This window comes from Ranitomeya variabilis, chromosome 8 (genome assembly GCF_051348905.1).
Source record: "Ranitomeya variabilis isolate aRanVar5 chromosome 8, aRanVar5.hap1, whole genome shotgun sequence".
NCBI classification, from domain to species: Eukaryota; Metazoa; Chordata; class Amphibia; order Anura; family Dendrobatidae; genus Ranitomeya; species Ranitomeya variabilis.
Window position 1 is genome coordinate 57,441,402 of NC_135239.1, and position 8,960 is coordinate 57,450,361.

Below are 8,960 nucleotides of genomic sequence, written 5' to 3' on the forward strand. Positions count from 1 at the left end.
ACTTCTCAATTGCGGATTTGAGTGAGAGGCGAATGTGCAGTACCCTACTGCAGCCATTATTAGGTGATGGAGCAGCTACACAATTGAGCACCTCTGGACGACACCTGCAAACGCTGACTCCGGGAACAGCTGATCAGCGGGGGGTGCTGGGTATCAAACCTCAAACGATCAGACATTGATGTCCTATCCGAAGGATAGGTCATCAATGATAAAGTAATGGACAACCTTTTTAAATGGGAACTTTACTTTGAACAACTTTGCATAAATCTATAGTAAAAGCAAATGTAAGAAACTTTGTAATAGAGCTTTAATACGGAAATATATTTCCTTCACTATTAATGTATCACTTATTCCCTTCCTCTTTATCTACTGAACTTATCATTCACCCATAAAAAAAACAACTCAAATCCATCTTCGTTAATGCAAAATGGACTGCCAGTATAGTGGGCTGTCTGGTTACACAGAATATTAAAGTTTAGGGTGATAGGAGACGACGAGAAAAGCAGAGTGAAAGGCAAAGGAACAGATCATGCGGATTCTGACTAGATTATCACAGTGCTGGATTCCCAGCTACACTGCTCAGTACTGGCATATATTGTCCTCTAACTGCTGCTGCTTCTGTCTATGCTACCAAATGGAAAAAGAACAGGAATTGCTCTGTGTAATCAGCCCATAGAAACTATCATAGCAGCTAATTTCTACTCACTAGCTCAGCATATTCTGAAAAATTACTGAAAAATAAACTGGACTTTCAAATTAAACCCCTTTTTAGGAGAATAAAGCTTGTATATAAAATATATTTTAATGTCTTGTTCGGGAGGCTAACATTTTGTTTGGCTGCTTTTTTATGCCAGTCTTCACCTGCCATTATTTCATTATTTTGGTGACATCCCACACCTGTATGTAGCCAGACTAACAGCCAGAAAATCTATCAAGCTTGAGCACCCTACAAACAGTAAGGCGAACCTCGGCTTCCTACACCTGATTGTTACATCAAACAAAGCAGGAAAATGTTTTCGCTGACTGCAGTCACAACTGATATTCTAAGATTTGAGTGGAGTGGTGATTTTAGGCTACAGATTAATTCCTCAATTTATACAGTGCAAGAAATTGAAGTAAAACAGTTTATTGTCACCTGGCTCAGTGATACGATGCATGTGTCTAAGAAAGAAAATGAAAATAGAGAAAAGCTAAATTCTCACTGTGGTTCATGGAGCTGATTTACATGAACCATGAACCATAATTTTTTTAATGAACTGAAAATTAATTTGAATGTGGAGAAGAAAGCAGCTACGTTTGCCTTTTACTGATGTTTTAATTTGGGAATTCGGTTTTATGTGATTTAATTATATGAATTTTAGGTACACAGTGCAGTCTGCGATCATTCTACAGCAGCAAAACAGATACTGTAAATTGGAGATTTTCCAGTGTCGGTTAAAATAAGGAAAATATTAAAATTATTTATTTTTCTTTCTTAACCCCTTCATGACTGGAGCTTTTTTCAGTTTTGCGTTTTCGTTTTTCACCCCCCTCCCTCCCAGAGCCATAACATTTTTTTTTCCGTCAATATGGCCATGTGAGGGCTTATTTTTTGTGTGACAAGTTGTACTTTTGAACGACATCATTGGTTTTTGCATGTCATGTACTAGAAAATGAGAAAAAAATTCCAAGTGCGGTAAGATTGCAAAAAAAGTGCAATCCCACACTTGGTTTTTGTTTGGCTTTTTTGCTAGGTTCACTAAATGCTAAAAATGACCTGCCATTACGACTCCACAGATCATTACGAGTTCATAGACACCAAACATGTCTAGGTTATTTTTTATCTAAGTGGTAAAAAAAAATAAAAAAATAGTTACATTTTCCCATACCCGTAGCATGTCCATTTTTCTTGATCTGGGGTTGGGTGAAGGCTTATTTTTTGCGTGCCGAGCTAATGTTTTTAATGATAACATTTTGGTGCAGATACGATCTTTTGATCACCCGTTATTGCATTTTAATGCAATGTCGTGGCGACCAAAAAAACGTAATTCTGGCGTTTTGAATTTTTTTCTCATTACGCCGTTTAGCGATCAGGTTAATCTTTTTTTATTAATAGATCGGGTGATTCTGTATGCGGCGATACCAAATGTTTTTTTTTTATGTTTTATTTTGAATGGGGCGAAAGTTGGGTGATTTAAACTTTTATATTTTTTTTAATTTTTTTCATATTTTTTAAAATATTTTTTTAAACTTTCGCCATGCTTCAATAGCCTCCATGGGAGTTGTAAAGCTGGCATAGCTTGATCGGCTCTGCTATATAGGAGCGATGCTCAGATCGCTGCTATGTAGAATTGCTGCATTGCTTTGAGCGCAGACCACAGGGTGGCGCTCACAGCAATCCAGCATCAACAACCATAGAGGTCTTCAATAGACTTCCGATTGTCATGCTGATGCATCACTGACCCCCGATCACGTGACGGGGTCAGCGATGCGCTCATTTCCAGCCCGATGGCCGGAAGCGCTAGTTAAATGCTGCTGTCAGCGTTTGACAGTGGCATTTAACTAGTTGATGGCGGCAGGTGGATCGCAATTCCACCCGCCGCTATTGCGGGCACATGTCAGCTGTACAAAACAGCTGATATGTCCAAGCTTTTTTGTGGGCTCACCGCTGGAGCCTGCATCAAAGTGGGGGTTCTGACCTCGGACGTACTGTCCCGTCCGAGGTCAGAAAGGGGTTAAAAAAGTTCTAATCAGTTCTAATCTAATGTTGTGTAACATTAGCCCAATTTTATATTTGAGCATGAAACTTAGAAGACTCAACAGCCATGAGTGGAGTATAGAAAAATCAAGCCCAAAAGTAAGTGAGACTCATTTTGCAGGAATTTCCAGGCATTTTTAGGGTAGGGCTTAAATGTCCTGAATTCTGTGTTATAATTGATAGTAAGTATGAAAAGATATTATATCCAGAACACCAGAGATTAAAACAGCTACCCACATCGATGCCCCTGAGTGGATGGAAAAATCTGTAGTCAAAAATAAAATAATTGTGTGTAAGCACAAACCGTGAGGCGAGGGTGACACAAGTATATATTCTGTCATCCTAGAGAATCTGGTCAGTTATGGTAATCACACACAGAGTCTGATCAGAGTGTGATCATAGTGTGATCTGATTCTTCTCCATTCAGTCAGTGGAAATCACACTGCACTCAGATGTCATCCATGGTCGGAGGTGCTGACTAGGCCCCGGGCAATGGAGTAACTTCGAAAGGCACAACAATGGTATGATGTGCATTGACATCAAACTTGGCACCAGAAGCCCTGTCGTACAGAGTAGCGAGCAGAAGAGGATGCACATTTTTCTACATTTTACATATTTGATGCATTGGGGGTCTATAGAGACCCCAGCGTATAGTAAGGTATATTCAATTCACATGGTATAACTTCGATGCAGATTGAATATCTATGTTAAATTTGTATGTTTTGCCAAATTTTAAACTTGTCAGAATCGATCATCTCTAGTTAGTTATAGTTGTCACTAGTGTTATAATATCAACAAGAGAGAAAGGTGTACAGCTCACCAGGATTGTCTAAACCATGTGAAGCTGAGATTACTGCATCCTGCTGGTGCAACACCGCAAAACAAGATGAGACTAGAGGGATTTTGCTGCTCTTCCATCCAAGGAATAAAAAATACTTTTTGTAAATCCATAAAAGCTAGCAAATCCATGTAAAATTGAATTAAAAACTGACACGTTTATGGTGCAAAAAACCACCATTATCTATAGCAGTGTTCCCCAACTCCGGTCCTCAAGAGCCACCAACAGGTCATGTTTTCAGGATTTCCTTAGTATTGCACAGGTGATAATTGCATCACCTGCACAGGCAATAATTCCATCACATGTGCAATACTAAAGAAATCCTGAAAACATGACCTGTTGGTGGCTCTTGAGGACCGGACTTGGGGAACACTGATCTATCGTATGAAGTAGGGAATCATGGGAGACTCATTTTAAAGTAGAGGTAAACAATAGACGGACAGTCAATGGGCTAGTCAGAGAACAATGCAGAAATTAGGAAAAAATTATACAGGAAACAATGTTACCAACTTAGAAAAAAGGAATCAACAACTAATAATTGCAAAGAAGATCATTTTGGAAGTTCATACTGTGTAGAAACTTGATATTAATTGCCAGCATCCAGAAGGATTCCATTAGGGAAACTGTCTCTGCCAACTCCTCCCCCTGTCTGGACAAGTAGTCCTCTCAATACCATAGAATAGCACATGATTAACTTCCCCAATGTGTTTGGTAACAAAATGTTTAGCTGCTCCAGAATATCAACCATTTTTTTTATAAATATCAGATAAATGCTCTACTTAATTTCCTGGTGATACAACCTGCGTACCTCACATGGCAGAGATCACATTCGATGCAGTATAAAATGTGGTGGGAGTCGCAATCAATTAACTAATTAATAGTGTTGATCAAATCAGAGGGCAATAAAAACTGATATTTTAATTTACAGCAAACGTACAAACATTACATCAGCTGCCTGAACATTTTAAAACATCCTTTGGGGTGAGCCAGGTTGATGGAGATTTTTATTGGTGAGAAACACTAGGGAAAGCAAGTTACCCATAGACCGCTCCTTTTTGGCCACACATCTGAACCCTCCTTTCAAAATTCCCTTCAGGTTATCATCCCGATTAATCACTGCTAAATATCTGAAAATCTTAGTTTTAATCTGACTCAATGGTAAACTGAAGGGTGTGGAAAAGGTCAGAGGCGAAACTGTTCTAACGTTATCAGCTGTTCGCTCATTATTGTAAAGGATTCCTGCTCTGGACTTGGAGTTTACTTTATTATAGGCAGAACTGATTAAAGATCTACGATAGCCCTAATATATAATCTGGGTGACAGCGAAAGGATTGTAAGATGCTATTAGCTGAAACCTTTTTCCTAAAAAGTGACGAATGAACTCAGTCACTAACAGGATCCCTTTTTAAAAAAAAAAAAAAAAAAAAATCCTAAGAAGGGATTCGAGAACTTGGGGGAGCAAAAGTAAGCCATAGATTACAATCATTGTTAATAGGATGTGACGCAAAATCCAGGATGACAGTGGTATTGCCGGACCATACAATGAGCAGATGGTCCATGTATCGGCCGTACCACATTATATGGTTAGAAAAAGAGTTAGTAGGGTTAAAAATAAAAACTTCTTCCCTCCACAACATAAACATAATTGCAAGGGATGGGGAGAATTTTAAACCCATTGGGGCGCCCTCTATTTGTAGGAAATACTCTGAATTGAGAGTGAAGAAATTGAGGCCCAATAAATAATTTAGTGCCAGAACGATGAACTTTCTAATTCAGCACCATAAGAGCTATATCTGGTCTAATGATGTTGTGCTTCTATTGTAGCTAGGTGATGGGGAATACGAGGATATAAATCAACTAAATCACAAGTAAAGAAAGAAAACTCATTGGTCCAGTTAAATTTGTCAAATATTTTTATAACTGTAGCCCTGTCTTTTAGATAAATGGGAATTCTGGTCACCAGTGGTTGTAATCATTATGTGATCTTATACCCAAGATAATGGGGTGAATGGGGGAAGGGAAAGCCTCCTTGTGGGTTTGGGTAACCCATGGAAAATGGGAATAATCAAATAATCAAATAATAAATATTTCTTTATTTTATTAATGATGCCATCACTATGTATTCCCTGGTCTAAGCATTTAGAAAGAGCATTCTAAAATAGTGTAGTGACGTCTGACATTAGCCGTTTGTAGGTGTCCTTGTTATTTAATTTGTTGGCAATATTATTTTTATTATAATTTTTTCCTAATTTCTGCATTGTTCTCTGATTAGCCCATTATCTGTCCATCTATTGTTTCCCTCTACTTCAAAATGCATCTCCCATGATTCCCTTCTTCATACTATGACTAATGGCGCCTGTTTGCACCAGAAATGTGTCAGTTTTTATTTCACTTTCACATGGATTTACTCGTTTTTATAAAATTTACAAATAACTATTTTTTATTAATTGAATGGAAGTGCCACAAAAGCCCTCTATTTTTGTCTTGTTACAATAATAATAATATAAAAATAATATAATAATATCAGTGTACACCAGGTCTGATGTCAGAGATGTCGCCATGACGAACGCAACTTTGGTGATTGTGACACGCAGAATTCTCAGCATAAAACCCTTCCACACCAGCATTCCGCTGCCATTTCTCAGTGATACACTTTTGCATCACAGAGTTTTGACTCCCTTGCTGAATTTTTTCGGATTTTCACAAGGACTATAAAGCAGAGACACATTGACGTCATGCCACCTAGTAGGAGAGACAGGAGGACATTCAGATTTCGATATTCAGGTAATTTCTACCATTGCCTTTTTACATCTGAAAACCAAATATCCCAACTAAACCATTCCCTGTTAGCCTCTAACTAAGTCTCAAAGTATGAGGGGTACCCAAAAGAAACAGGAGTCATCCTCTGGGGAGCTGGCAGACTGACTCAGAAGGGTTCCTCAAATATTCAACTAGTGGCGCAGGCCCCTACTACAAGTGTCTCGCCCCGCAGAAGACAATACCTATTTTTTTTCGGTACCCCCTTTTTTTATTAAAAGGGATAAGAAAGCTACAAAAGCTAAATATGATAAATATATAATAAAGAAATTAAAGATTTATGATCTGGAGTAGATTTCTGGTTTTGGCACATGAGCAGCCTACACAATAGGACCTCTTAATGAATTTGGTGCATCTTCATCCAGCGAACTTTTGATCAAGGATGGCATAAGAAACACTGTTTTTGACTAATTTCATCATAAGTACAGCTCAGCATTTATAGCACTGCTACATTTACAGCAGAAAAAAGCCTGAGATTTTATTAAAACTGCTCAAAGCGGCCAGTAAATAATACTTTACTGCAATCAGGTTCTCTGCCCCTATATCAAGCTGCTCTTAGATTATGCAACATAAACTGCTGACAAATTCCCTTTAAATGCAGATAATCTTAACCTTAAAGTGAACCTAAACTACACAAAATAAACCACCTTAAACAAGAACTGTGCTCTCCTTATATGACATTTCTGTCTGTGTTTTGCAGTCTTTGGCTCATAGACAAGTAACACATGTGAGCTAATATAATGTTACCAGTTACATAATGTCACATTTCCATAGAGATCTACTTTGATTATCTCTGCACCATTTGTTTTTCAGGACCCTTTAATATCGGGGGTCAAGGATTTCGAAGGATAGATGGACATTCGAGTACTAGAACATCTGAACTCACTTTTGTACATCGGATCAGATCTCGGAATAATAGATTGATCACAGTGACCTTTACAGTGAGAATTACAGAGACGATCGAAACCGATTATAATGCTGACGATGAATTGGACAACCAATCAGAGAGGACAGAGCCGGCCCACAATGACACCCAAGTAGCCGCACCCTCGAGGACCAGTCCACAGTATTTCACTGAAAATTGCCCAATATGTTTGGATGTTCAACAACAGGACAACATCTCCTATTTATTATGTGGACATTCATTTCATATTGCGTGCCTAGACACATGGCGTCTCTACCATCAGACGTGCCCCCTGTGTCGTGCCGCTATCACCAGCGAGCATTAGGTAGGTATACTTATTGGTGCATATATCTTTTATCCAACATGTATTGGCTTCCTTATTCAGAACAGTATTAAATAAATTCCCCTGGTCTAATAGGCGGCCTGTGCAGAATTGCTCTTTGCTCATCTCCCTTCCTTTTTCTGCTGCCTGCGCTTTCATCCCTCTCTATCTGGAAAGATGCAGGTTTTATTGGGAAGCGTTGATGGGAGGGGTTGGTAGTAATAGGACTTGGTGCCGCCTGCTGCGCTAGGTTAGATAATAGTCTAATTATCACCGTAAAGTTTTGTAGTCTCTAGGTCATAGTCAGTACAAGTGAGACGTGACATCTAATGGTACTGTTTGCCTAATATTAATTAAATAGAGATGCAATTGGATTATATCTATACTATTTGTTTTTCAGGAGCCCATGTTGCCAGGAGAGTAAATGGAGGCTAATGGACAACAACATCATCCACGTGTCCATACAACCAACTATACAGCCATACAACCACGAGTCTGATTGTGACAACCAACCAGACAGGACTGTTATGCCAAACGAGTAGCCGAACCATCAGCTACTACCCCACCAAAGATGACCGAAAACCACCCAATCTGACTTGATATTCTATGAACAGACATTAACTATCTGTATTAAATAAATTATTGATTTTTTATCACATTGGACAAAAATAAAGCTTGAATATGCCTTCATTATACAATATATATATATATATATTTAGATATTCTTGTCTAATCAAGGAAACTTCGAAAACATTTTGTATATTATCTTTCTAACAGACTAGAAATAACAACATTACCATTGTAAAGTAGAAATAATAGGAATAGAGAGTTAAAGAGGAAAAAAAGGGAGAGTTAAGAGAAGTAGGGAAGGAGTGGAGAATGAGAGGAGCCGGTGTACCTCAGTATTAGTGGGCTATCCAAATGGGTTGCCGCCAAAGTTTTTATCCTCTTAATATATTGCAGTCATCATATTAAATATCACTGTGCACTTACAATTTCTGATTTTGCCCTTATACACAGTTAATTCTCTTTTCCATTAGGTCTATGGCATCACATGATTAGAAACACACTAGCTAAATCATGCTAAGCTCTATGTTACAATAGGAAGTCTATTTTTCCTACATGAGTCATAAGTCATTACAAAAGACCCTTGTAGGGGAGAGGAGGGAGCAGCTGGCTCAGGACTTGAAGAGGGGAATGTTTGATGCAGGGAAAAGAGACTTCCTGTTTCTACATAGAGCAGAGAAAGGAGAAAAATTAGCTGGGCAGAAAGGCAAAATAAGCAATTGTTAAGTGCACAGTGCTATGTAATGTGATGACTGCAATATAATAAGTGGGTAAA

At 38.4% G+C, this 8,960-nt stretch overlaps 1 long non-coding RNA gene across 1 annotated transcript; it reads left to right on the plus strand.

Moving 5' to 3' along the window:
• Positions 1-6,224: 6,224 nt before the first annotated feature.
• LOC143787475 (uncharacterized) lies at positions 6,225-8,281 on the plus strand. The gene is made up of 3 exons (XR_013218377.1): positions 6,225-6,359; positions 7,206-7,621; positions 8,019-8,281. It is a non-coding gene; the product is annotated as an uncharacterized LOC143787475 (long non-coding RNA).
• The last annotated feature ends 679 nt before the right edge of the window (positions 8,282-8,960 follow it).